Consider the following 27,641-nt stretch of genomic DNA (forward strand, 5'->3'; position numbering starts at 1 on the left):
GTCAAAAGTCTTAATATTAGGATTGGACCTGAAATATAGTTCAAAACAATATTTGTTTTGAGTGCAATCTGCATAGAAGGTTAACACTCAACCACGCCTAGAGATTTCAAAACTGCTTAACTTTCTTCTCGGGCTGCTACAACTTGTTTCCACCATGGCAGCTGCAGGTTAGATCGAGAAATCTTGCTGACTTCCAGCTGGCTTTCCTCAGATGACTTTGGTCATGATGTGTCAGGCCTATACCTAGAGGGCTCTGGCCTGCTCAGGGGCAGGTGTCACTTTCTTGACCTGACCTGATGGAAGCATTTAGGTGCCTGGCAGGTATGATTGGTGCAGCAAAGGACCTCTGGAGCAGCCTGAAATGACAAATTACAGAGGACAATAAAACTAAGCAGGTTCAATAGACACCCCTTTGCCTGGAATGTTAACAAATTTTATTTAAGCAGCTTGAAAACATAATGATGGAAGAACAGTATGTAAAAATAGTGAATACTAATTCTATTATTAATAACATTAACCTTTATTCTGTATTTTAATAAAATTACTTTTTTTATTCAGTATGTTTTTAGTTAAAAGTTTTAATGTCATTTGATTTGGAAAAGAAGAATTAGCCTATTGTTTTTCTTAATATATCCCTTTCCAATTTAGATTTGAGATAAGAGTTTATGAACACTTCCCTTGGTTTCAACTCAACATGCATCATTAAGATAATCTGCACTGAATCTTCAACGACGACAGAAAGTAAACTTTCTTAATAAGTGTAACTAACAACAGGAACTGAAGAAGTGGAAGTATGGTGAAAATTGTAAATTTTTCTGTGCTTGCTGTCCTCTTTTGTTTTAATTCATTCACAGGATGAGTGTGTGACTAGCAGTTATTGCCCATCCCAGCAAGCAGATAAGAATCACATGTAGGCCAGGCCAGCTACAGATGGCAGTTTCCTTTGTGAAAGGACATGAATGAACTAGAGGGGCTTTTTCCCCCCAACAATCAGATTGCTGATAATCATTATATTCTTAATTCCAGATTTTCATTGAATTCAAATTCTGCGATGATAGGATTTGAACCCAGGAACATTATCTGAGTCTTTGGATTAACAGTCCAGTGATAATTCCACTAGGCCATCCCCTTCCCTGCCAATAGTACCTTGCTCAGAAATGTCAGCAGCGAATGAACCACTTCAGATTTGATCGGAGTATTGAACTCCTAGGCTCTATAAAGAGTAAAGAGCCATTGACAAGAATTGCAATTGTCCAAGAAAAGAAGGCCATCAAGCATCTCAACAAAAAAAAAAGCAATATCATCCAAAATGGAAAGTAAAAAATATGTTAGCAAAATTCTAGAAATTAAAAGTCTGAATCATTAAAAAAAAAAGCGGTTTGATAAAAATTTGCTTGGGTCAGGAATCTGTCAGGAATTCTTTCACATCCGATATGTGTAGACAGAGAGCACATTCAAGAAAAAAAAACAGGGAGAGAGGAAACAGCTCCATTGTGAATGCCAAGGATTAATCGGATCTGTTACACTCTCCATTTAAAATAAATGCAGTGAATATATCCTACTAATAGCAGTTTATATTAAACAGGGAAGGAAACAGAGCCAAGTAACCCTTGGCAATCATAAAGGAAACGCTTATCTCAGATTTTTTTTAACTCTCTGTCTAGTTTCATTAACAATAGCTTGGTTTGAATTTCTGAAAAACCAAGACTATCCAGTTTTCTGTGATAGTTTTGAATAGCTGATTATTTTCTTAATAAACACTAAGATCTTTTGTAATAGCTCACATTATAGTTTGAATTCTGTTTATTCATTCACAAAATGTGGACATTTCTGCAAAATCCAACTTTTCCCGATTGCCCTTAAGGCGGTGAGCCAAATACTTGAAGTACTGCAATCTATATGGTGAAGGTACTCAGCATTCTGTTAGAGACAAAGTTTCAGGATTTTGTCTCAGCAATGATGAAGGAACTCTGATGTGGGGTTTCAAGGCAGGATGGTATATAACTTGGAAAGAAACTTACAGGTGGTAGTTTTTTTTTATGCATTTGCTACCCATGTCCATGTTGCTGAAGTTACCCAATATTGTTGCCTCAATTCTTATGCCTTTTGATGTGTTACGTTATTTCCTCCCTTCCTTTCCCCTGACATTGGTATCATCCTTGGATTCTTTGTACCTAAGCTTACAACAAATGGACAGAAGTGCCAGGTAATGACCACCTCCAACATGAAAGAATCTAATGATCTCCCCTGACATTTAACAGCATAACCATCACTGGGTGACAGTTCAAGTAATTTACAGTTTTGGACGCCATGTATTATGAAGGGCATGAAAACAATGGAAAAGATGCGGCACAGAATGACTGCTACACCAACAAAGATGCAGGCTTAGGAGATACGAAAGAAGATTTGAGTAGTTAACTTTTTTAAAAAATTGGAATGAAGAAAGTGAAAGTATGAATTTAAGGAGGTGCTTAAAATTTTGAAGGAATGTGATGACCGAAACAGCCATGGATGGTTTCTACTAGCTAGCAAGACACTGACATAAGGGCCTAAATGTAAGATAATGACAGAAATAATTCAAAAGGAAGTTTAAAAATTCTTATATAACAGATAGTGTGAATATAAAATTACCTGTCAGATACCATTTTTGAAAAATAATCAATGCTCTCATTTAAAAGGAAATTAGTTGATTGAGAATGATTCTGTTAAAGCGTATGAGGATTTAATGAGTGGGGGAGTAAGATTAGACACATTGCACTGAATTTTGTCAGGTTTCCGGCTCACCCAATGGTAAACTATCAGTAACAACCAGATTGTATGACCACTTGACATTGGGATTCTTGCTCTTTTAAGGATGGTGACCCTGTCTCTATGCACTGGTGACTAGTCGGAGAACCAAAATGTCTACAGTTTCAACCATGTCACTGGGAGCAGTGGCCTTTACTTGGACTGCTTTGGCTGAGAGCAACAGCATGGATGCTGCCTGAGAAACCTTGGTTACCTTGAACTAGAATACAACAACAACCGAACTAGAACTTGAAACAGAACTAGGGATGACTGCTTAAAAATGAAGAGGCACCCATTTAAGATAGAGATTCAGACAATATTTTTCTCAAGAGCATCATAATTCTTTGGAACTCTCTTCCTCAAAAGACAGTAGAAGCAAATAGATTCTTGGTAAGTAAGTAGGTGAAAGGTTATTTATTGGGGGAAGATGGGAATGTGGAATAATCTTTTTGACCTTCCTAAATGGCAGAGCAGGCACAAGGTGCCAAACATCCTTCTCCTGCTCCTAGTTCTTATGATTGCATATGTGATTGTAAGTTACATCTGGGTCCCTGGGCAATCTGACATTATATAAGATTGTGGTTGATTTTCAACCTTAACTTTGCTTTTCCATTCTATTCAAATATCCTTTGGTTCCCCTAGTGTTCAAAATTCTATGAATCTCAGTCTAGACTCAAGTCAATATTTGACAACTGACAGCCTTCTTGGATATTGAGAATTACAATGATTCACAATTTTTTTCCGAGTGAAGACTTTTCTTTCTCCTCATTTCATTCCTAACGGATTGGCCCTTTATCCTGAGACTACTAGACCTAGTTTTACACACTCCAACAAAGAGAAACAGCCTGACATGCTTTTTAAAATATTTCAATAAAATTACTTTTCATATTTTTAAATTCCAAATAATATATGCTCTCTGTTTTCTAAATGATTATATGTATGATTCTAAATCAATTCTATCAGATAATTCATATCCAAGTTTTCCAGTAGTTTGGTCTCCTTCCAAGTTCCAACTCAACCTTTGATTTCTTACTTAAAGCACCAAGATCCTATGCCTCTCATAAAGAAAACAATCAAGCTGTATTATTAAGTAGCTCTATAATCATTAATTTCTCTTCTCAACCAAGATCAGTCTCCTTTACAAAGGAATTATTTATTTTTTCAAGTAATAGCCTCATCAGGAGCCAGATGGAGTTCTTTAAGCTCATCTTCAAGTATAGTTAGTGGACGTTCCTCGACAAAATAACTCATTGTTTGGATTGCACCACAACAGCAGCCTAGATGATCTTGGCAACCCCATTGATGTTGGGTGGTTGCACCGGGGCCTTGGGCATCCAGAAATTAGAGTAAAAAGGAACACTGTCATCAAGGAAGATTAATGCAGGCTAGACAAGATCCCCAGTAAGCGAATTGATTCTGGTAGATGCTTTTATACTGCCATAGGTCTTTAATGGATACTCTTTAGTGTGATGCGTTTAGCCGTATAGGGTGAGATGAGGGAAGGCCTAGTACTGGTACTTTGAGGAGGCCATTGAATAAAGGCAGGCCTGAGTTGGTGTACTGGAGCTTCTCCAATAGTTTTCCTGCTGCGATTACCCTGGGATGGAGAGGGAGAAACGTTGCTGAGAGCTGGGCACCAGGGGAGGTAGATCGAGTTATTTGAATAATACTTCTGATGATGCACATTGTTGAGTTGAATTGAATTGCACAATGATAAGAATGATGTGGACAGATTGGTACATACTAAGTCACAGTATCCTGTAGTTGCTAGCAAAAATCCTTATGGTTTTGGCCAGGGATCCCCATGACTACCACTAATGCACCAAGACTTTTTTTGTAGGTTTTAATTATTCCTGAAGTCTGATGAGGTGCTGTCTGTACATGAGGGTGTTCTTTTAATGGGGAAACCAAGGTAAAGAGGTTAAGGATTGCACTTCAAATTCTCACCATCTAGGGTGATGTTCAGTTCCCTCTTAGTGCTGGAATTATGATGATGGAATGTGAAAGAATGGTGTCCAGTTGCAGACAACATGTCTTGCAGTTGTCGGTCAGCTTTGTAATTTCATTGTTTATTGTATCTTCAAGCTCTGGAAATGAGTTCCAAGCCTGAATGCCACATCAGATGTTGCCACAGCAGATGTTGCCACATTGATAAAATCCAGGGAAGGGCTGGAAATAGATCATTGGGATATAGGTTGAACAGGGGGTACTCCATTCTTTTAACACAATGCTGATCTTATCATCCATACTCACACTGAACCATTGACCCAGTAGTAGTAGCTCAACGGAGTGAGAATTCCAGGAAAAGAACATTATTTATATTTTGATGAATAGGCCACTGTTCCAGAATGTATTGTACATTTCAGTGAGGTCAAGGAAAATTGTCCTTATCTACAGATTCCTTTGAAGGCATTTTTAATTAAAGTGGTTAATACAAGGACCTGATCAAATGTATTTCTTCCTTGTCAAAAGGTCACACTTAGCATGTTCTCTACTTCTGGCTTGATCCAATGTAGGATTAGGGGCTCTACTACCTTGAAGCATACTCAGAGCAGGGATAATGCCTGTCCTGTGATAGTAACTTGAGGCAATTGGCTTCGGAATGTTTGCAATGTCCCCTTGCATATAAACATTGTAAAAAATTGTGCCAACCATGCTCATGGGCTGGCACTTCTCAGGAATTCAGGGAGAATATCATTACCAGCAACAGTACCCAGCTTGATTATTTCTACTATTCTGTCAAATTCCAAAATGGTGAAGGACTCACGGCAATATCAAGAGTTGTGTTTCCTGTGGAAGGATTTTCCTTCACTCTGGATTTTATCCACTCTTTTTTTCTAACAATGTCTTTCACTGGGCAGCTTGGCATTAACGGTTACCAGGCTGCTCTGAGGTCATGTAGAACTTTCCAACATTTCTGACTTAAATAGTTGAAGTCCAAAGTTCTTTATTGCCCGGATAAAGTATAAACACTGGACAATGTAGTAAGATCGCAATATCACACATGTGAATGAAAATTAACAGGCTTTATTGAACTGAACTATTTGCAAATGTTGGTAAAAGAAGACATTGCTGGAAACCTAGGGCCTTTGATTCCAATATCATGTGATTTGATGTTACACTGGCATATCTCCTTATGCTCAGTAGCTTTCTTGAAGTAAAAGTACAGTTAAACCTTTACTCCACATTTCTATCCAAGTTCTTTCACTGTACTCTCTTTAAACATGAGCATTAAACTGCAAAAATTTAACACTTTACTCCCTCCATCCCCCTCTCCCATCTATTTCAGCTTAGGTGTTGATCCCCAGCAGTATTTCTCAGCTATCTCGGATAATGTATATAATGTATGTGCTCTATTATCTTGTCTGCAGTGGAGAAGTGGAGTAGTAATGTCACATGACTGCTGGTTCCTGGATAGTACAGCAGAGAAGACCTTTAAAGGAAAAGCTTTTTGACAGTATGAGGTTCTGGCACTTAAACAATTCCTTGAAGAGGAAGTTGATGAACTGATATTCCCCCTCTCCTGTCATGTGTGGTGCACTCTGAGCCATGGATAAATCTTTCTTATTGATAATTGTTTCACACTGCTGCAGCATGAGGCTCCTCTTCTGCAGGCTAGACTCCTTATGAATGGCTATGCCACATTGAAAGGTATAAACTGATCTTGAATCAATTACTTTCTCCAGCAGCTAATTCCACACAAATATTAACCTATGGTATAAAAAACCTCCTTTTTTCCTGATAACAAGTGTGGCTTCTGAATGTTCTACCTACTCCATTTGCCAAATCCAATAACCTGATTATTTCACCCTTATTTATTCCTTTTATTACTTCAAGGACAATACATTTTTTTAAAAAGAAAACAGTCATTCATGGGAAACAAGCACAGAAATTGCTGGAAAAGCTCAGCAGGTCTGGCAGCATCTGTGAAGAGAAATCAGAGGTAATATTAACTCTGATTCTCTTCACCGATACTGCCAGGCCTGCTGTGCTTTTCCAGCAATTTCTGTGTTTGTTTCTACAGATTTACAGCATCCGCAGCTCTTTGGGTTTTTAATCATTGATGGGATCCGGGCATCACTGGCTGGGGCTTCATTTATTGCCCAGAGGGCTGTCAAGAGTCAATCACACTGCTGTGGGACTGGAATCAAATGTAGACCAGGCAAGGATGGCAGTTTCTGTCCCTAAAGATCATTGGTGAACTAGATAGGTTTTTCCCAACAGTCACATGGTCATCATTAGACTCTCAATTCTAGTTTTTTTTAAAAATTAAAGTCAAATTCTAACATTTGCCCTGGTGGTATTTGAACTCAGGTCTCCAGAATATTACCTGGGTCCTTGGATTAATAGTCTGGTGATAATACCAGTAGGCTATCACCTCCGCTTCTTTCAGAGATATTTTTCGTTAAGTTTGAAAGTGATCTAGTCCAATCCAAAACAAAGGTCTTAAATCTAAACTAAGGGAACTATGGAGGTAGGAGAGACAAATTGCCAACAGTGAATTGTGAAACAGCCTTTACTGGGGTAAAGTGAAACCAAGAACTGCAGATGCTGGAAATCTGAAACAAAAGCAGAAATTGTTGGATAAATTCACCAGGTTTGGCAACATCTGTGCAGAGAAAGCAGAATCAATGTTTCAGAACATGGATGAAGGATGTAAACTCAAAACATCAACTTTCCTGCTGATCTGATGCTCCCTGACCTGCTGTGTTCCTCCAGTTCCATGCTGCACTGAGCCCTATGGTGTGGTTGGGGCTATGGTAACTTTAACCTTCTAGAAAAAAATGACAATAGACAGGAAATGGCTAACATCTTTTTAAAAACTAATAAATCATTTTCAACAAAACTACATTGATTTTAAAGATACAAAATCTCCCCAAGACAAATGTTCCAACCATGTTCAAGGACAGAAATCAAGGACTGTATTAGATCTGAAGCTGCATATAAAGTTCTCAAAAAATAATAAACTGAGGACTGTGACAAATTTTGGAATTCTGCAAACAAGCACCAAGAGAAAGTTAGATAGGGAAAACAGAATGAGAGTAAGCTACCAAAAAAAAACATATTATAAAAGCTTCTCAAGAAGAGTCACTGGACTCAAAATATTAACTCTGCTTTCCCTCCACAAATGCTGGCAGATCTATTGAGTTTCTCCAGCAATTTCTTTTTGTTGTAAAAGCTTCTAATTATATGGAAAAGGAAATATCAGTAAAAGCAAGGTTGGGTCTATCACCTATGATGTCAGGAGAATTTATAATAAGGAAATAGTAAAGAATCTAAATAAATACTCATGTCTGTCTCCATGCAGGAAAATATTAAAAGCCTCCCAGAAATAGTAGAGAATCAAGGCATCAGTTTAAGCAAGGAACTGCAAATAATATTTTTAAAAAAACCAGAGAAATTAATGTGACGTCATGTAGATAAATGGCCTGGACCTGATGATCTAGAATCCAGAGTTCAGAAAAAGCTGGATATAAAGATAGTAGATGTTTTCATGGTCATTTTTTCAAAATTATGGGATTGTTGCTAAAGATTGAAAGGTTGCAAATATAACCCTACTATTGAAGGAAGGGTGAAGAGAAAAAAATGGGGTAATACATCCCTGGTAAAATGCTAGAATCTAAAATTAAGAATGTGATAATAGGATGTTTAAAAGAGAATAGTCTCAGAATGCTGAGGAGATTCAATCATTGAGTATGTACAAAAGTGAGATCAAAAGATTGCTAATAATTAAAAACATCAAATTATTAGGGATAGCATAGAAAATTGGTGTTGGAGGAGATTAGTTTCGATCTTACTGTCTGGCAGAATTAGCTTCAAGGGCTATTTCACCTGTTCCTGCTCCCATTTAAGTCCTTACCTTTTTAATTTTAAACTCTTAAGAACTTGTTAGGAAGAGAAGCAATGCAGTATATTAACCCTCCAAAAAAATGGCTGGGTTGGGACGAGGTAAGAATTACATTTTTTTAAATCTCAAAACTAGCCCTGCATCCTTATGCCCCTTTGATGTTTAACAGAGGTAGAACAACGGCTGCGCACAAATTCATTCCAAGGAGATGGAGCAATTTAAATACTTTAATCAAAATGACAGCTTCAGAATTATGCTACTGAACAGCCAGATTTCTTATTGCATCTGAAAATCCATTTGGTCAAGGGAACAAGGATTGGTAAGTGCTTTTACAGCTTCCAGTGACAATGCCCCTTCAAGCTCCATTTTGCCTTGGCTTGACCTTTCCCTATTAGGCACACCCTAACACCACACTCTCAGATGAAGTATCCCATGGGATCACATAGAATGGGGTCTGGGATCAAGCACACACACTCACAGCGGCAGCTCTAAGCTCTATTATTGGGCCTGTGACATGGTCTAGAGTGCTCCTGACCAGGTAGAAACCAAATCTGTCCATTGGGTTGGCCTCTAGGTAAGGATCTTGGTAAGGAAATAAAAATGCACACAGTGAAGTTAAAATACTAGTTTCTCTGCTTCCCTTTCGATAATTGGGTTCCCCTCTACATTTTGTCTTCACACAAACTGCACCCTGCAACTTGCCCATTTCATCTGTATTTTCATCTTCAGGCTGCACCGATATCCAGTTATGGCAATCTGGTATGATTGAGGAAGGAGTTTTGGTGGCAGTGAGGCACTGGTTAAGCCCATCATTTTAGTTTCCCAACTGTTTCTACGGAATTGTGCAAGAAAGTACAGTCATAAAGTTTAAATTTCATCTGCAAGAAATTAGCAGTTTACTGCTAAATATTTAAATAACAAGTTGAAGAGATTTCTACATGCTTTTAACGTTAACTTGAAGAATGTTTGACTAATTTAATAATGTTTCATGTAAAATTGGAGAATAACTGGCATGAGATTTGCAGTAATTTCACTGCTGTAGAGATGTTGCGCCATCTTCAGGCAATGCACTATAATACTTCTAATGATTCCACTTGAGAAAATATTAACTGTGGGAGAGGCAAAAAGGCTTGAGTGATGCAGTATCTCAAGTACTGTCCTTCACCTTTAGAGCTTGACTTCAGATGCAGCCTGACTAGTGAATAACATTCATTTTCTGTAGGCTGAACAGAAAATAAACAAAAGCTGTGTCAATGAGGTTCATAACGTGGCACAGCTTCAAAATATAAAACTGATTCACAGTCCGATTCAGAAAGGCCACAAAATGGATCAGAATGTCAGAACATTTCATTACAGAATGATCTTTGAGGGTACAACTGAGACCCCTTGTTAGAACAGAGCAAAGAGAGCTTTATCCTGGATAGAGCACGGTGATCATACTTGATCAGAGGTGGATTGGCCTTGCTAAATTGCCCATTGTGTGCAGGCTAAATGGGTCGGCCATGGGAAATGCAGGGTTACAGGGACAGGGTAGGGGGGCAGGTCTGGATGGGATGTCTTCAGACGGTCGGTGCAGACTCGATGGGCTGAACTGCCTGTTTGCACACTGTAGGCATTCTTTTCTAATGCTTGATGGATTAATATGATGTGCAATCTGTAGTCATAGCAGACAGAGACAGTTTGATTAGGCAGAATAGAAGGAATTTTACTTTGCATCTAGTTGCTGCAGCTAAGCTTACAAATGAGTTAGAGCCTTGCAGAAGTTGGGAGGGGACTAATGCTGACGCTAGGGGTGGCATTTTACTGATTGTGCAGATTGCCCAACTTTGGTCAGAAAAGCAGGTTGCCAGCACATGAGTAGGCAGTGAGACTTCATGCACAGTTTTAGAGGAAGCCCATCCTTAAGAGCAGCAGGACCAATCAGAGGAACAGAACCACTTGGGAAGGGTGTGTGCAATTTTGGGAAGTCTGGGGGTTGAGGGATACCAGGAGAGAAGCCTTGGCAGCAAGAGCAGGCTCAGAGTCTACTCCACAGTTCTCAGCTGAGTCCCTCAATCATGCAAAAATAAGTACAGATCTACCCCTCAAACTGACAGCCTGCCCTCACTGGTTTACCAAACAGGTTGCTGGATCTTGCTCGCTCACATATGGCTGAAGTAATTGCATGCAGGCAGAATGAGGTCCTTTACAATGGCGGCACTAGCACGGTAGGTTGTCTTTGGGCTCGTTGGAGTCTGTCTGCTCCAGGCCAAAGGCATCCTTTTCTCTATGTACTTTTCTTTATCTTCTTTTCTTTTTCTTTCTTTATCTTCAAGGCCGGATCAGTGCCTGCAGCATCAGTAGTGTGGACCGGGACTCCTGGCGGCGGTGGCAGTGCTGAGAGCCTGGACTCTTAATGGTGGCGGTGTCTGGAGCGGGCATTCCTGGTGGTGCTAGGTCCAGAGCCTGGACTCCTGGCAGTGTCATATGGCAGCAGGGCCAGGGTCTCCTGGGGTATAAGTATCATTGTTGCTGTTCCAGGAGCAGGACTCCTTGAGGACCAGAACACTGGCAGAGACTCAGCAGAAGCCCTGAAGCTGTGCTTCAGACCCAATTTGAACAGAATGTGAACCTTTATTTAAGTAATTTCTTATTATTCTTTTCATAGCTCAAAATAGTTCTGGAATGTGGCAATAAGACACTTTTCACTGTATCTTCAACAAATATGTGATTATAAAATCATTCATTCATTCAAGTGATTGCTGTTTAACCACTGAAGGGCCTTAATCACTAGCATGTCTGAAAGATGGACCATAGGCCTTTCCACTCACACTTTCATTTCTGGAGTGGGCAAAAGTGGGATGGTGACAACTTGCCCAATGATAATGCCCTTCCCACCATCTTCTCCACCACTCCTATGAAGGGGAATATCCCAGCCATGATATGTTGAAGTTAGCTGCCCACCTCCTTGGGATGGATGGTTTGCCTGATTCTGGTCCTGCTACCAATATTATTTGCTGACAGTTGGACATGGAAGGAAGCTAATCCACTAGGACTCCAGCAGTTTTGATGAAATCTCCGCCACCTTTCTTGTCTCTGGGGAACTGGTTCCATTTAATTGAACAGCATCTTTCCCATTTTTTGAGCGCAATAATTAAAACAGTCTTTAACACAGAAAAATGGCTCAAGGTTCTGAAACATCTGATCTGTTAAGTCTTGATACATTACCAAACCAAAAAATGTTTGTTGCATCAGTACACAATCATTTCTGAAATGATATATTTCCTGAATAAATGGACAAATACTAAATAAACAAACATTCAACTACATTCAATTGCTTGAACAGAGCCAAATGAATTCACACTAAGAATTACGAACATTAATTTTGTCAATTAATTCTCTGAAATTTCATTTATGGTTTTCCAGCCATTCAGAATAAACCCACGAATAGTTTATTCAACATGCTGGAAGTTTCTGAGCCTTACTTTAATTAAGCCATTGATTAAGTAAACTAACTTAGATTCAAAAGATAACGTCAACTTCTTAGTTTAAGAAACTGCATTATGACAAATAGATTTTCCTCCCTGTGCCCCTCATATCTAGGTTCCTGCAGGTGTCACAAATCTGAGTGAATTTTAACCTGTAAGAGGATGGGGCCAATAGGGGATGAGGTGTCACTGTACTGTATTGGGAAAATGGTGTTAAATTTAAAAATCCAACCGAAGCCTACTGTCATCAGCATTTAATTAGTGCTGGTTTGGAGGTATGCAGGAAACACTCAATAGTACAGATGGAAGAAGTTAGAGGAGATAGATTATTGAACCCTGGATTCTGACTTTAACTCCATGGAGTGTGTGAAATTTGTTCAGGCCAACAAGGTGAGAGTATAATTGGGATTGATGGGGCTGTAAAAGTGACAGAGTTAAAGTTTTTCAGCCTAAATCAGGACAACTGCTTCCTTAATTATGTGAATGGCTTTTACACACAGGACTTGTTCTAAACATGTTTTGTTTTCTACTCTACAGTTGATTCCGTTATATTTCGACACCAGTTCTGCTGACACTCGAAGCATGAGTGGGTTGTAACCACTCTCTGGGTCCAGTTAAATACGTAGAATTATATAGGTTGAACAGTGCAGAAAGAAACCATTCAGTCCAACCAGGCCCATGCCAGTGTATTTATTCCACCCAAACCTCATCACATCTTTTTTTCATCTAAAGCTACCATCATTAGCTTTCCATTCTCCCTCATATGCTTATCTAGTTTACTCTTGCATGTATCTACACTACTTAATTTAGCCACTCTCTGTGGTTGCAAATTTCATATTTTTAACATTCTCTGATTTAACAGGTTTCTGCAGAGTTCCTTATTGGATTACTTGGTGACAGTAGCTCAGATAGCCAGGCATAACTGTCTACAATACAGAGTGACATTAACAGCACAAGACTAATTCCCAGACTGATTGAAATTACCATGAGGGTCCCAACCTCTCAAGCTTATCCCTTACCTAAGGTGTGGTAAGCCTCGGGTTAAACCACCACTAGTTGTGTCTCTCTTTCTAATGAGAGACTGGGATTTTGGTGACTATCTTATATTGAAGGCATTAAGTTCTGCTCTTTCCACATGAGGAAATATCCACCCTGTGTCCACTCTATCAAAGCCTTTCTGAATTCTAAAGACATCAATTAGATCATGTCTCAGTCTCCTTTTATTGAGAGAAGAGATCTGGACTGTAAATCCTTTCTAGATATGTGTACCACTAATTTCTAGTGTGACCCCCGTGAATTCTTTCAGTGCCTTTCTAATGTAACAATCAGAACTGCACATAATACTCTGTATATGTGATCCAACCAAAGTTTGATACAGGTTTGGCACAACTTCCCTAATTTTCAATTCTATCCTTCTCAAAATAAAGCCTAGTGCTTGGTTTGCTTTATTATGATCTTAACCCAGTGAGGTAAAACAACATTGTCATCTTGCCTATTCCGATTGAATGAAAAACTCAGAATTACGACGAAGTCATGCCCAAGTTTAAAAGTCATGGAAAAGCCAGCTTCTAGATCCTTTGACTCCTGACTGTAGCCAACCTGCTCTCCTGTAAGTAGGTGTAAACATTCATATTTTACCCTTGATATCCACACAAGGCAACTCTGCAGAGTATTCTCTTTTTTTGCATTACTATCCACTGTTCCCTTCCTGTATATAAGGGCCATAATAGATGCCTGTAAGAAGGTAATCTGGAATAGCAACTGATGAGATTTTCTGAGATCGATTTGCTAATTTTATAATTGTGATCAATTTCTAGAAATATGACTGGACTCTTGTTTTGTTCACACTAATACATTTGCTGAATACACCAATTTGTTCAGGTGATAGCTTTCAGCCTAGTTATATGTTTAAATATAACTCCTTTAGTCATTCACCTGACTCAGTATTGCTCGTCTGATGCATCCATTTGAAACATAAATTTTCAGCTAGGCTAAAACTAGATTCATGGAGAGCGTCTTTTTTTTTCACTTACTTCAAAATATTGTTGCAACCTGGCAATCAAGAGGTCTACTGTAGTAAAACTCTCAGGTTGTAATCCATAATGTATTTCCGACAACAACAATCCGTATTGATGAACATCTTTGTCATGGGTAGGATTATTCTGTTATATACACACAGTCGTCCCTCACCAACAAAATGAGGTATACCACCTCAACTGTACTAATCTGGCATTTTTTCAACACAACCTTTGTAAATGCAACAAAATATCTCAGATGTAAAAATCCAGTTTTGAATTTCAGTTGAATTATTTAGCAAGGAAGAAAATTAGCAACATTTGGATTTGCATAATATTTTAATCACATTCCTGAAGAATTTCCTTCAGGAATTATTCTTTATCGTGCAGCCACTGCCTTATTGAAACTAACAAGGGAGCCAGCACTAGCTACATCTCACAAACAGCACGTTGGTGAATGACAAGTAAGTCTACATTCATGCTGCTTGAAATAGGTATTTCAAATAAAATCATGATCTTGTTTGAGTAAAGTATTTGCTTTTAAGAGGACAGCACAAATTTCACCAAGAATACAAGATACAATATTTAAAACACAACTACCTGTCTAATCACCTGAATTTTTAAAACAAGATTGTCCCTAAACTCTATGGATAATACCTGAGATTTTTAGATTGATTTGCTGCCTAGGTTTATTTGTATTCTTCCATCAAATTACAGCAGTACCAAAAAACTTCATCCCATCTTAGATCTGTCAAGATGAGAGAAGGGCGGAGGAATAAATAGCTCCTGCACCAGGTGATAAGAACACTAGCCTCTGTTCCTGTTGTCAGAGGTTTTCATAGGACAAGGCTCTATTTTGTAATTGAGGATTATACCTAGGTACTCTGCACCTAAGATGGCGCTTTGTGTTGATGACATTGTTACACTGTAACTAATCTTGTAACTGAAGCAGCCGTACCTAGGCACCTTTGTGCCTAAGATGGTACTGTAAATGGCGACTTATAAACTTTTCACTATACTCATTTGAATACATGTGGCAATAAAGCTAATTCAAGTGTGAACTATCTTGTCTCACTATTCTGAAACACAGGACATTCTTCTTTAAAGACAGAAAATGAAAGAGATACATGATAAGCGAGCATGTAGAGAACTCCACAACTGTGCACCGGGCAGTACAATTCAGAAGTACGAGTACAAATACTTAAGAGTCAGATACTACCAGCAAAGGTTACTAAAACATGCTATGTGTTGTCTTATTTGACTGGTTTAGGTTCTTCTGAAGTCTGTTACTGTTCTGTATGGGTCTGAAAGGCTTGATACTGAGGAGTGCCATAAGCACCACCCACTGTGATGATATTATAAGGACTTGTAAGGAGGACATCTTAGGATCTCGAAGGAGTGAGACCTAACATCTGATCCTTTTCAGAGTGGGTATCTGTAGTAATGTCTATCATATCAAGACTACCATTTGAAGCCCATCCATAATTGCTCTTGAACTGATTGGCTTGTGAGGCCATTTCAGAGGGCAGCTAAGCATAAAATACATTGTGTGTCTGGAGTCACATGCAATCTGACCAAGTAAGGATAACAGCTCTCCCTTCTGATAGGACATTAGAGAGCAAGACAACATTTTATGATGAACAATAATAAATTATTTAGATTCTACCAGTGCTATGGTGAGATTTTAACCTGTGTCCCCACAGCATCAGCCAGGACCCCTGGTTTATTACTGCTATGGATTATTATGACATTAGCACACCACCAGCAACATATCCCTTAGCATCTGTCACATCAGTCTCTCTGTACTATTTTGCATCCTGAAATAACTCGAAAATACCCAACACTGAAAGTATTACCACAACAGCAAGAAGAAATAGACCAGCAACTAACTTGCCAATACTTAATCATCCCTGTGCTGGTTGTCCTTCCTGTTGTTGAACACATGTTCAGCTCTGCAAGATTAAGAGAGAATGGTAGCTAGAATGTTGAGATACAAGATTGGACCACTGACACCACATCAGAGCTGTGCACTGTTTGACAGTATAATCTGTCAACTCTGTACTTCCAGTAGACATTCACTGTGAATGTATTATGCCCTTACCAATATGACAGCTGGTGCTATTTGCCCTACATGTTTTGCATGAATCTGCTGACATCATATTGGAGCTCATAGGGTATTGTTATTATTCATAAATGTGCTAATGAATACAATTTCTCACCACTTATCTCTCAACTTGTCTCTTCTTCTATTGCCCCATTCCTCAGTACTAACAGTTATTTTGTAGTACAGAAATTGTATTATTCATAAATACACATTTTGTTGAAGTTTTTTGTCTTGTACTGATCAGGACAATTTACAAGATATATCAATGTAAGGAGACAATAAACTATTTATACTGTTTTAGGAGAGAGTGCTGATTGTTTGATAAGTGGAATTGAACTGGTCGAGGCATTGCCATGGCAAATGAGCTCCCTTTCCGCTACATCTTACTTGGAACTATGACGTCCTGGGTTGTCAACTACTGTCTATCACAAGTCGAATATATGTGCTGGGATTCCTACAGTTACATGTGCAATAAACATAGTCAAGTTAGTTTTCACCAAGGCTTTTGATAAGGTCCTGTAAGGCAGACTGGAAAGTGAAGGTAAAAGTCCATGGGATCCAAGGAAATTTGGCTAATTGGATCCAGAATTGGCTGAGTGGCAGGAAGCAGAGGGTAATGGTTAAGGGGTGTTTTTGTGACTGGAATTCTGTGTCCAATGGTATTCTGCAGGGATCAGTGTAGGGGCCTTTGTCATTTGTGGTATATATTAATAATTTAGACTTATGTGTTGGAGGTTTCACCAGTAAATTCACAGTTGATATGAAAATTGGTGAGATGGTAAATTAGTGAGAAGGATAGGCTTAGATTACAAGAGGATATCATAGAATAGAATCATAGAATCCCTACAGTATGGAAACAGGCCCTTTAGTCCAACAAGTCCACATTGACACCCAGAGCATCCCACCCTCCTAAATAGGTGCTGAGCCATTTTCTCACAATCTAAGCTTGATGCTGAAATAGGGTGTATCAAGCCATCTACGGGATGATCAAATCATTTCCCACTGTGTATCGTACAGACCGTGAAAAGTCTAAGGACGTCTCTTTTAGTCCTGAGAAGTGCCTGGTCTACCTCAAATTCTAGCTCAACTATTTGAAGAACAGATGAAGCTAACAAAAATAGAAATTGCTGGAAAATCTCAGCAGGTCTGCAGCATCTGTGGAGAGAAATCAGAGTGAACGTTTCGGGTCAAGTGGCCCTTCCTCAGAACAGGTGAAGCTAACTGTTTGACGTTGCTACTGTGTAGTAGTGACATGAGTAATATTTGCCATATATAGGATACTGGTATTTAGCCAAACAGATGTAGTGCCTATCACACAAATGAGTAATATTCTATGTGATTTTCAGTATCGGTGGATGCCAGATATCTAGGCTGTATGTCCCATAGACTTGTGGATTGTATCAAACAACACATCCCTTTGGTTGTTTACAAGGCCATACCTAACTAGAAACAAAAGCAGGAAATACTAATCATTTGGTATGCTTGCCTTTATTGGACAAAGTATTGAGTATAGGAGTTGAGAGGTCATGTTGTGGTTTTACAGGACATTGGTAAGGCCACTATTGTAATATGATGTGTAATTCTGGTCTCCCTCCTGTCCTGAAACTTGAAAGGATTAAGGAAAGATCTACAAGGATGTTGCCAGGGTTGGAGCATTTGAGCTATAGGAAGACATTGAATATTTGCCCTGGAGCATCGAAGACTGGGAAATGAACTTATTAAGGTTTATAAAATCATGAGGGACATGGATAGGATAAATAGATAAGGTCTTTTCCTCAGGGTGGGGGGGTCCAAAACTAGAAGGAATACGTTTAAGGAGACGGGTAAGATTTAAAAGGGACCTAAGGGGCAACTTTTTCACATAGACGGTGGTGCATGTATGGAATGAGCTTCCAGAGGAAGTGGTGGAGGCTGGTACAGTTACAACATGTAAAAAGCAACTGGATGGGTACATGAATAGGAAGGGTTTAGAGGGATATGGACCAAATGGTGGAAAATGGTATTAGATTTATCAGGGATATCTAGTTGGCATGGACGTGTTGGACTGTAGGGTCTGTTTCCATGCTGCACTTCTCTATCACAAGAGAAACTCAGCAGGTTTGGCAGCATCTGTGGTGACAGAAACAGAGTTAACATTTCAAGACCAATATGATTCCTCTTCAGAGCTAAAAGGGGCTGGAAAACGATGGCTTTTATGTTGTTGTCAGAGGAGGAGGAAGAGTGAGTAGGACAGATGTTGAGGGTGCCCAGTGAAAAAGACAATGGGAGTTCTTATGATGAAAAAGGAAATAGTGAAATGTAAAATAGATGTAAATTATAAGTGTATAAAGGAGATAATGGGTCCACTCTTCTAAGAGCAAAACCGACCAAAATTGTGCAATCAAAATGGAGGACTGGCTTATGTTCTGAAGTTGTTGAACTCACAATGGAGTCCTGAAGTGTCTAAAATGCCTAAGCATAAACTGACATGCTGGTCCTCCAACTTGCATTGAGTTTCGATGGAACACTGCAGCTGGCCCAGAATTGAAATGTCAGCAAAGAAGTAAAATGCTTTGTTGAAATAGCAAGCAACCAGAAGCTCAGGGTCATTCTTATGGACAGAGCAAAGTTGTTCTCCAAAGTGACCATCCAATCTATGTTTGATCTCACCAATGTAAAGGAAATTATACTCAATGAGTCAATGCTTGTAAAACTTAAAACACAATGTCCAACATTGAGATTCCACAATTTGGCAGCATTTGCTAAATAATCCTAAATTTGCTAAGAATTACACTGTTAACTAATTGAGGCTTATCAGTTAGATGCAAGGTGCAATTGCGGTACAAATGTGGGTACTGGAAACTATATAAATAAATGCATATGGTCCCTGTTCTTTGAAGACAGAAAGAATATGTACACATTTAACTCAACTGCGTCAACTCAACAAAACAGGTGACAGCCATTCTCTGATTCCTTTCCCATGCAATGCCTTAACCAGTCAGGGTCAAACTGCTTGGTTTTAAGTTAAACAAAGTTTGACAGTTAACTGTCAATCATCATCTATCTTCTCATACAATATAAGAAAGTGTTTTTTCTTTACAAAGTTATTTCTTGTGAATCATCCTCCACAGCAGCAGTGAGTACACACGCCAATGTAAACGTGTGAACTCTTCCACAGCTGAGATCACATCTGCAGATACTTTTTCAGTAATAACGAAATTAAAGGCATTCATTAGAAGTATCTAAAGTTGGTCCCTAGAGACCCACACTATCAATTCTGATGAGTATGGAGTATAAAGAATAGACCCTGCTTGTTCCATAGATTATATCATTATCAAACTACATTCTTAAAGTGGAAAAATAGAGATGAATAGCTGTGAGTTTCCATTGTCCTGTCTGGATGGTGACAGATTAACATTTTAACTACAATAGATTTAAATGTTTCTGATATATATGAGCTAGGTTCTGATCTTTAGTGTTGCATGAGAGCCTTCTTGGAGAGAAATGTAAAGTCTATAGGGTCCTACTGAGCAATGAAGGATAAAATTAACTCCTTTATCAAGAGCATTTTCAGCAGTAGGATCATTGGTGTCTAATTGCCTTAGCAATGGGTGATTGATTAAGAACGGCTCCACTTAAATCAATAGTCATCATGGAGGCATCAACACGCTTGACAATGCCACAGGAAGTATTACAGAAATAATAATAGAGATGCAAACATGACTAGAATGCTAACAGCAAAATGTACTGCCAATCTTTGAAGAAGTCTCTGTTCTCTAGCTAATCTCACCCTATGATTGACTTTAGTATTGCAACTGTTGGTCATGGATGAGATACCTCAGTTATGAGGGAAGATTGGCGAAGCTAGGACTGTTCACTTTAAAACAGAGGGTAAGGGAAGACCAGTTAAGGGGAATCAAAATTGTATGGATTCTGATAGAGCAAGTAGGGATAAATTGTTTCCTCCAGTAAGTTGTTTGGAAACTAAAGATTGCAAATTTAAAATAATTGGCAAAAGAATTAGAGGCGAATAAAAAGACATTTCTTTGGACAGTGAGTTAAAATCTGAAACCTGTCACTTGAAAGGCTACTGGAAAAAGATTCCATGTGAATTTTTAAAAAAGCAATTGAACATATACTTGAAGAGGACAAACATGCACAGACATGGGGAGAAATCTACGCTGAGGACCTAAATTGGTTAGCTTTTACAAAGAGTTAAGCATCTTCTGAAGACATACTGAAGTAATTGTCTCCCAGATTTGAACTGTTTGCACAGTTATTGGTGTCAAAATATACAAGTAAAGAATGGTGATTTGAGCAAAATTCCAAGTACTTGCTGGGTGCATATATAACTATAAGGAGGCAAAGCTTTGAAGGAATGGAGAAAGTTGAGAGGTTTCAGTTGGCAGAATACAGTATTTGACAGAAGATAGATAATGAGCCTGTAAATGATAGCTTTTGTGGTAGTGGCACCAGGACTGTTATACATAACATTTAGTTAGAAACTCATGAGAAATTTGTTCAATTGGTTAAAATAGACTTTTTTCTACAATATAAATTTAAATCTTAAAGGTTGCACAACTCCAACATAAAACGTATGCTGCTTTTCCAAAAGGCACATGTACACAATTATATCGTTCCCATAGTTTAATCAAAATTCAAATATCTAACATCTTGTGACTCCTGTTCTTGATAAAAATAGTATACCGTTTTAAGTGGGTGGAAAGATTATAGTCAAAACCTTTGACATATAAATAAATTTCATAAGCCTCCTCAATGAAATTAGGAATCATTTAAATGAATAATCAAATTCTGGATAAAGAATCTGCAATTATCTTGCTCCCCAAAAGCATCTCAGATTAGCGTGCCTCTTTAGTCTACAATGTTCTTGCTGTCACTGACCTATATGGCAATAACTTCTGTCACTTACCAAGTGCACCACCAGACACCACAGCATTTCGATCGGCAGTGTCTGCACAGGATTTCAAGTGAAAGACAGGAGACCAAACTTGAATATCCTTACTGAAGCCAATTCTTCCATCATCACGACTATGATCAGATAAAATTATCCAAGTTGGTCTGGACAAAGCATCCAAATCAGCTTGTGAAAGCGGATCATTATTTTCAGAACTCAATTGTGACACTCAACTTCAAAAAATACAGAGAAGTATTTGAATGACCTTCTGAAGACCACATTGAAAATGGGAAAAATTGACATCAGTGTACAGAAGGAATTTGCTGTTAACATTGGCATGAGCAGCACTCATCCACCAAGCAATGCCATAAAGTTGCAAACTGACCACATGAACTCTGCTGCAAAGAAAAATCAGAATTCTAGATCAAAGATCCCCTTCGAACCCACTTCCTCAATGCATCCCTTGACCTGTCTGCACAAAAATCTGTGGCTGGAAGGTTGGCCTGCTAACTCATTATGAATGGTAGATATTATTACTATGCCAGATATCTTCATTTTGGGTGACTGGGAAGAATGATGATGGAAGGATGGCTAAGGTTGTACCTGCAGTGCCAATGAAGTGAATTGCTTTATCCTGAATAGTTTTAAGTTTCTCGAGCTACAGCCAGGCAAGTGAAGATAATTGCACAATAGAGTAGAAATAATGTGACCAAAGAATGGTCACAGCACAGAACGAAGCCATTCAGCCCAAATATCCATGCTGACATTCTGCAAAAACATTTTACCTAGTTTCCTCCACAGCTCTTTCCTTTATTCATTCACAGGGTGAGGGCGTTGCTGGCTAGGCCAGCATTTATTGCCCATCCCTAATTGCCCAGAGGACAGTTAAGAGTCAACCACATTGCTGTGAGTCTGGAGTCACATGTAGGCCAGACCAGGTAAGGATGGAAATTTCCTTCGCGAGAGGACATTAGTGAGCCAGATGGGTTTTTCCCAACAATCAGCAATGGATTCACAGTCATCATTAAACTCATAATTCCAGATATTTATTGAATTCAAATTCTACCACCTGCCGTGGCAGGATTTAAACCCAGGTATCCAGAACATCACCTGGGTCTCTGGATTAACAATGCAGTGATAATATCACTAGGCCATTGCCTCCCCTATACCCAATGTTCATCTAATTCCCTTTTGAAAGCTAGGATTGGATCTACCTCCATCGTATTCACAAGCTGTACAGTCTTGATCTTAAGCATTCAGTGCATTAAAAAAAAGTTCTTCCTTATTCTTTGATTGTTTTATCAAATAAATCTGTGTCTTCTGGTTCTTCTGCCAGTGGAACTGATTTCTCAATCTCCGTCTCTGTCTAAACCCCTTAATGATTTCAAAAACCTCTGTGAAATCTCCTCTCAAAGGAGAACAAGCCCAGCTTCTCTCACTTAAGTCCTTCATCCCATTAAAGAAGCTATCTCGTAACTCCTTTTAGCACTCTCTCTATAACTTCCTCGTCTTTCTAAAGTACTCTAGCTGAGGCCAAACCAATGTTCGAGAAAGGTTGATTATAACTTCCTTGCTTTTGTACCCTAAGCCTCTATTTATCAAGCACAGAATCCTGTATCCCTTTCTCACCCCTTCCTGAAGCCGCCTGACATCTTCAGTGTTTTGTACATATACACTCCAGCTGCACCTGCTTTAGAATTGTACCTGTAAATTTATATTATTTCTCTTCATTCTTCTTACCAAAATGTATTGCTAAGCATTCATCCTTGTTAAATTGCTTCTACTATTTGTCTACCCATTCCACCATCATTTTGAAGTCTATCACCATCCCCCTTACAGTTCACCACACTCCTGATTTATGCCTTTGGATGCCAGAATGTGTTAGAATGCTACACTTCACCAGTTTCAGAAAACATAAATTGATTGAATATCAAATTGCTGTGGATGGTAATTGGATACACTTTCAATTTAATTGCAGATAGAGGGAGATGGGAGATAGCTGAATGGATTTAAGTATTGGATGGAAACTGTGTCTACACAAGTAAGAAGATCAACTGATAGCCTTACTTCTACTCAAAATTAAACTTTCTGCTTGGCTGAAGTTGTCTAGAAAGTTTTCTGATACCCAACAGATAAGTAAACAGCCTGTTCCAGTGCTTCACATGTACCTGCTATAATATCAAAATTGTGAAATTATATCATAAATGGCCAACTAATTCCCAAATATATAAAATTAAGAGTGTATTTTTGTTTTAAAGTGCTGGGTGTTCAGTTTATAGTATTATGTAAATAATCTTCCATTAACCATGCACCATTAGGTATCAGCCATAATTTCCTTGTGGTTTTCCAAATCACCTGCAAAAGTGTCATAAGCAGAAAGAGGCAGAGATAACCATTCATTTTGGAGATAATTTTTCTAATCTTGGTAGCATTGATTTGCCCCAAGATGCTAAATATCCAATGCCAATATTCAAAAACTTCCTCTCACAATTTACCTTTAATTGACCCTAGGACGGGTCTTTTAGGAAATTTTCTGGAGTGCCTAATTTGGGGCTTTAAAGGAACAGGCATGCACACTTCAGCAAGCATAGCTCTAAATCCAGGCTAACCGTGAGCAAAAATATGGGAAATTCACACAGGAAATAGACAGGCTTCTGGTTGGTCAGAGAGTAGAGAGCTATATTGCCTAACCATATGGTGCAGTGGTAATGTCCCTAGCCCTGGGCCAGGTGGCCTGGGTTCATATTCCACCCACTCCAGAGGTGTGTAATAACATTTCTGAACAGGTTGATTAGAAAAATAGGTTAATAAAACAAATGTAAATGAAGGCATATGAAATGGTCTGAGTGCCTACTATATTTGGAATTGAATGCGGGACAAGCATCTTCCTCTGAATTTTGTTCTTTGCTAGCTAACTAGCTGTTAAAAGTAATAACATTCCAAAATAATGACTAAATTATATTATGTTCCTGTTCTCCAGGCTTCTTTTATTGGGGTGGACAATGTGGTCTAGGAACAGCAATGATGGCTCATTTGTTCTTCGGGGCTGCAAACATCTGTGGCCCCCATGTTATAAAGACAGTCAACACACTTATATACATTGCTAAAATCTGCAACATATAGTTCATTCATGATTCTTTCAGTGTCACTGGGTCAAAATTCTGGACCTCCTCCCTAACAGCATTTTAGGTGTGAAGGGCTGCAGTGGTCCAAGGAGGAAGTGCATCACCATCTTCTCCAGGGGAACTAAGGATGGGCAATAAATGTTGGCCTAGCCAGAAAAGCCCACATCCCACAAAAGAATTAATAAAAATAAAATCCCATGATGCAGAAGGAGCACAGAGAGGTTGGGACAGGTTTTCCACTGATAGCAATCCTTAAGGATCCTGAAGGGACAGTTTCAAACATAAACTATGACTGAAACAATACATGAAGGTAAATCATCAACACTCCAAAATGTTAATCTAGCGGATGCTTTAGAAAAGGAGGAATCTATTGGACAGGAAGGATACTCTCCAGTCCTAATTATTTCAAAAGTGCATTATTAGAGGTGACAGGCAGAATTAATATTGTCTCATCTGTGACTAGAACTCAAGGAGCAGGTTTGGAAGGGAGTTACCAGATAAGCAAATTTAAGGTGGTATGTGTTCACAATTTGATTTAACAGTGTTGTTTGACAGCACTTCAATATAAACTTGTAGAACATCACAGATTGACAACTTATAACTTTATCAAATATTTAGATGCTTCCTAAATGCACAAACATCTATACCAAACATTCACAGACTCATTCTAAATCTGAAAGACCGCTGGATTGGGAATCATGTCAGGACTATAATTTCCTCCCCTCTCTGTGCCCAAAATCAGAGTGGCATCTATGATTTTATTAATTTCAATTTGCTCTCATTCCAGTCCGAGCACAAATTTGGTATTCAAATTAAGGATGGGAGATAGTTCGGGGAAGTAAGGTTGTAGCACCAGCAAGACTTCCAAGGGAACAAGGCAAAGATCTCAAACATCATTTTTTAAAAGTGTGAGAATCAGTCTCCGTTGTCTTTAAAAGAGGGCTAATTTACCTAATGCTGCTGGTAATGTCCTGGGGAATTCAAAGCCTATACCTAAATCTGGACTACTCCAGTGGAATTAACTTGGCGCCAGTACTTTTCCTAAGTATCCTTTCAGTGTCCACGTCGCAGGGCGCTCAGTCAGTAAGGGCCAGAGGAATTCTAATTGGGAAGTCAATCGTTTTGGCTTCCATTCCTTTTGATGTCAAGCTGATGAAACTTTTACCTGTTCTAACCTCTTCCAGAACCACACTGTGATAAAGGATCGGTGACTAACGCACAGCCAAATAAATCTAAAAGTCAGCAATAACACAGTGTGTAGCTGGAGGAACACAGCAGGCTAGGCAGCATCAGAGGAGCAGGAAAGCTGACATTTCAGGTCAGGTGATGCTGCCTGGCCTGCTGTGTTTCTGCAGCTCCACACTGTGTTATCTCAGACTCCAGCATCGGCAGTTCTTACTGTCTCTAAAAATCAACAATGTTCTTTCAACACAAAGGATCCAAATTAAGGGAACCAACATAAGAAGCATTTGTTTTATATGGTGTGGACATCTAGACCACTGTTAAATGCATTATGAGGGCAACTCCTAATCCATCAAAACCATGGAATCCTAATGAGTCTCAAAACACAGCAGGTGTACAAATTCTAACTGTCAAAGATATCCTAGATTATGCTATCAGTCTCCAGGTTCATGGAACACTTACAAGACAACAGACATATGTGTAGCAGAATAAATGAGCAGGTGCCCAATGCATTGAAACACTGTATATACAGACGACTGCATTCTCACCCCCAAATAAATGGTACAGAAATACATAATATAAATTGCATTCTTAGCTTTAAGTGATAGCAATGCAAAAAATTTGGGCATGGTGATCGTATCTGGTTTTCTGTCCACTTGGGTAGAAATTAATAAGTATGTCTTTTCTAACAAATTGATATACTGTATTTTAATTAATTATTAGCCTATTAATTTTAAAATGGCACTTTCCAGATATTTACTAACATGCTCACAGGTCATCAATAATAGGAGCTACTAAAAACAAGGTAGAAATTCTGAAAATTCAGAACATATTCTTCAGGAAAGAGAAAGATGGGTTAACATTTCAGCTGCAGAACATTCATCAGAGCGTAACACTAACACTCAAGCTATTTCTAAGCCCAGGTTGTTACTGAAAAACACACCATGTCAGTTAGAATGAGATATAGCTTATTTACTTTTGTTTCCTCAGTGACCACTTTACTCATGACCTTGTCAAAAGAGCAATCAGAGACAGTGCACCTGAACAGCAACACAGGCGAGACGGATTGTCTAATGTATCATGTCAGCTGTGCTATGTTAGCCAGTCATTTATACTCCCAAGCAACCAACAGAGCAGAGCGTGAAATCAGTATTGACAATGCGCTCAATCTCACTCAGTCACAGATCAGCAAAATGGAACGTTGCTTCTAACAAGCTAATCTCACTAACACCAGCCCATCAACCTCTGAGTTCTTTTGTACTTAGCAGCATGACATGTTGTTTAGTGGAGGTCACTTGAAAGCTGTACTTGATTATGAGAAGCCTCTGGAGTCTGAATAACTCAAGGAAGATCAATACCTTCCTATTCCCAAAACTAGCACTTTCCTTCCTGGAACTGGGCTGCAATTTTCCACGCTTTTTTTGTGTAATACTATCCTGTTCAGCTTACTATAATCACTACATTTACATCCATTCCATTAACTTCCACTTCGAGACTTCCATTTACAAAGATGTTGATCTTTGCTGTACATTGTACCATCATCAACTTGACCATTATTAACTGTGTGCACTGCACGCTAAGACAGTTGGCAGACTTAAATTTAAAATTCTCATCCTTCTCTTGAAATCGTTCTGTTTAATACAGCAGGACAGCACTCCAACTCTATCAGCCACTTCCACTTCATTGAAATCTCCAACTCACTATATTTGATGTTTTCAAATATTTCAAAACAAAATTCTTAGCTAGGCCAGCATTCTTTCTCATCCTGAATTACACTTATGAACATGGTGGTGAGTCACTTTCTTCAACCACAGCAATCCATCTTGTGCAGGTACAGCCACAGTACTGTTAGGAAGGGAATTCCAGGATTTTAATCCAGTGTCGATGAAAGAAAAGTGATATTGTGGTGTGCAGCTTGGAAGGGAACTTGCAGTTGGTAGATGTGTGCATCTGATGCTTTGTTCTTCCAGGTGACGGAGGCTGTGGATTTGGAAGATGTAACAAAGGAGTCTTGATTACTTCCTGCAGTTCATCTTGTATGTGGAACATGCCATATCCTCTGTGCGTCTCAGAGGTGGAGGGGGTAAATATTTATGGTGGTGGATAAGATGCTGATCAAATCACAGAAGTTGCTGGAAAAGCTCAGCACGTCTGGCAGCATCTGTGAAGGAAAAAACAGAGTTAACGTTTCGGGTCTGGTGACCCTTCCTCAGTTCTGA

This window comes from Rhincodon typus, chromosome 14, assembly GCF_021869965.1.
Source record: "Rhincodon typus isolate 14 chromosome 14, sRhiTyp1.1, whole genome shotgun sequence".
NCBI classification, from domain to species: domain Eukaryota; kingdom Metazoa; phylum Chordata; class Chondrichthyes; order Orectolobiformes; family Rhincodontidae; genus Rhincodon; species Rhincodon typus.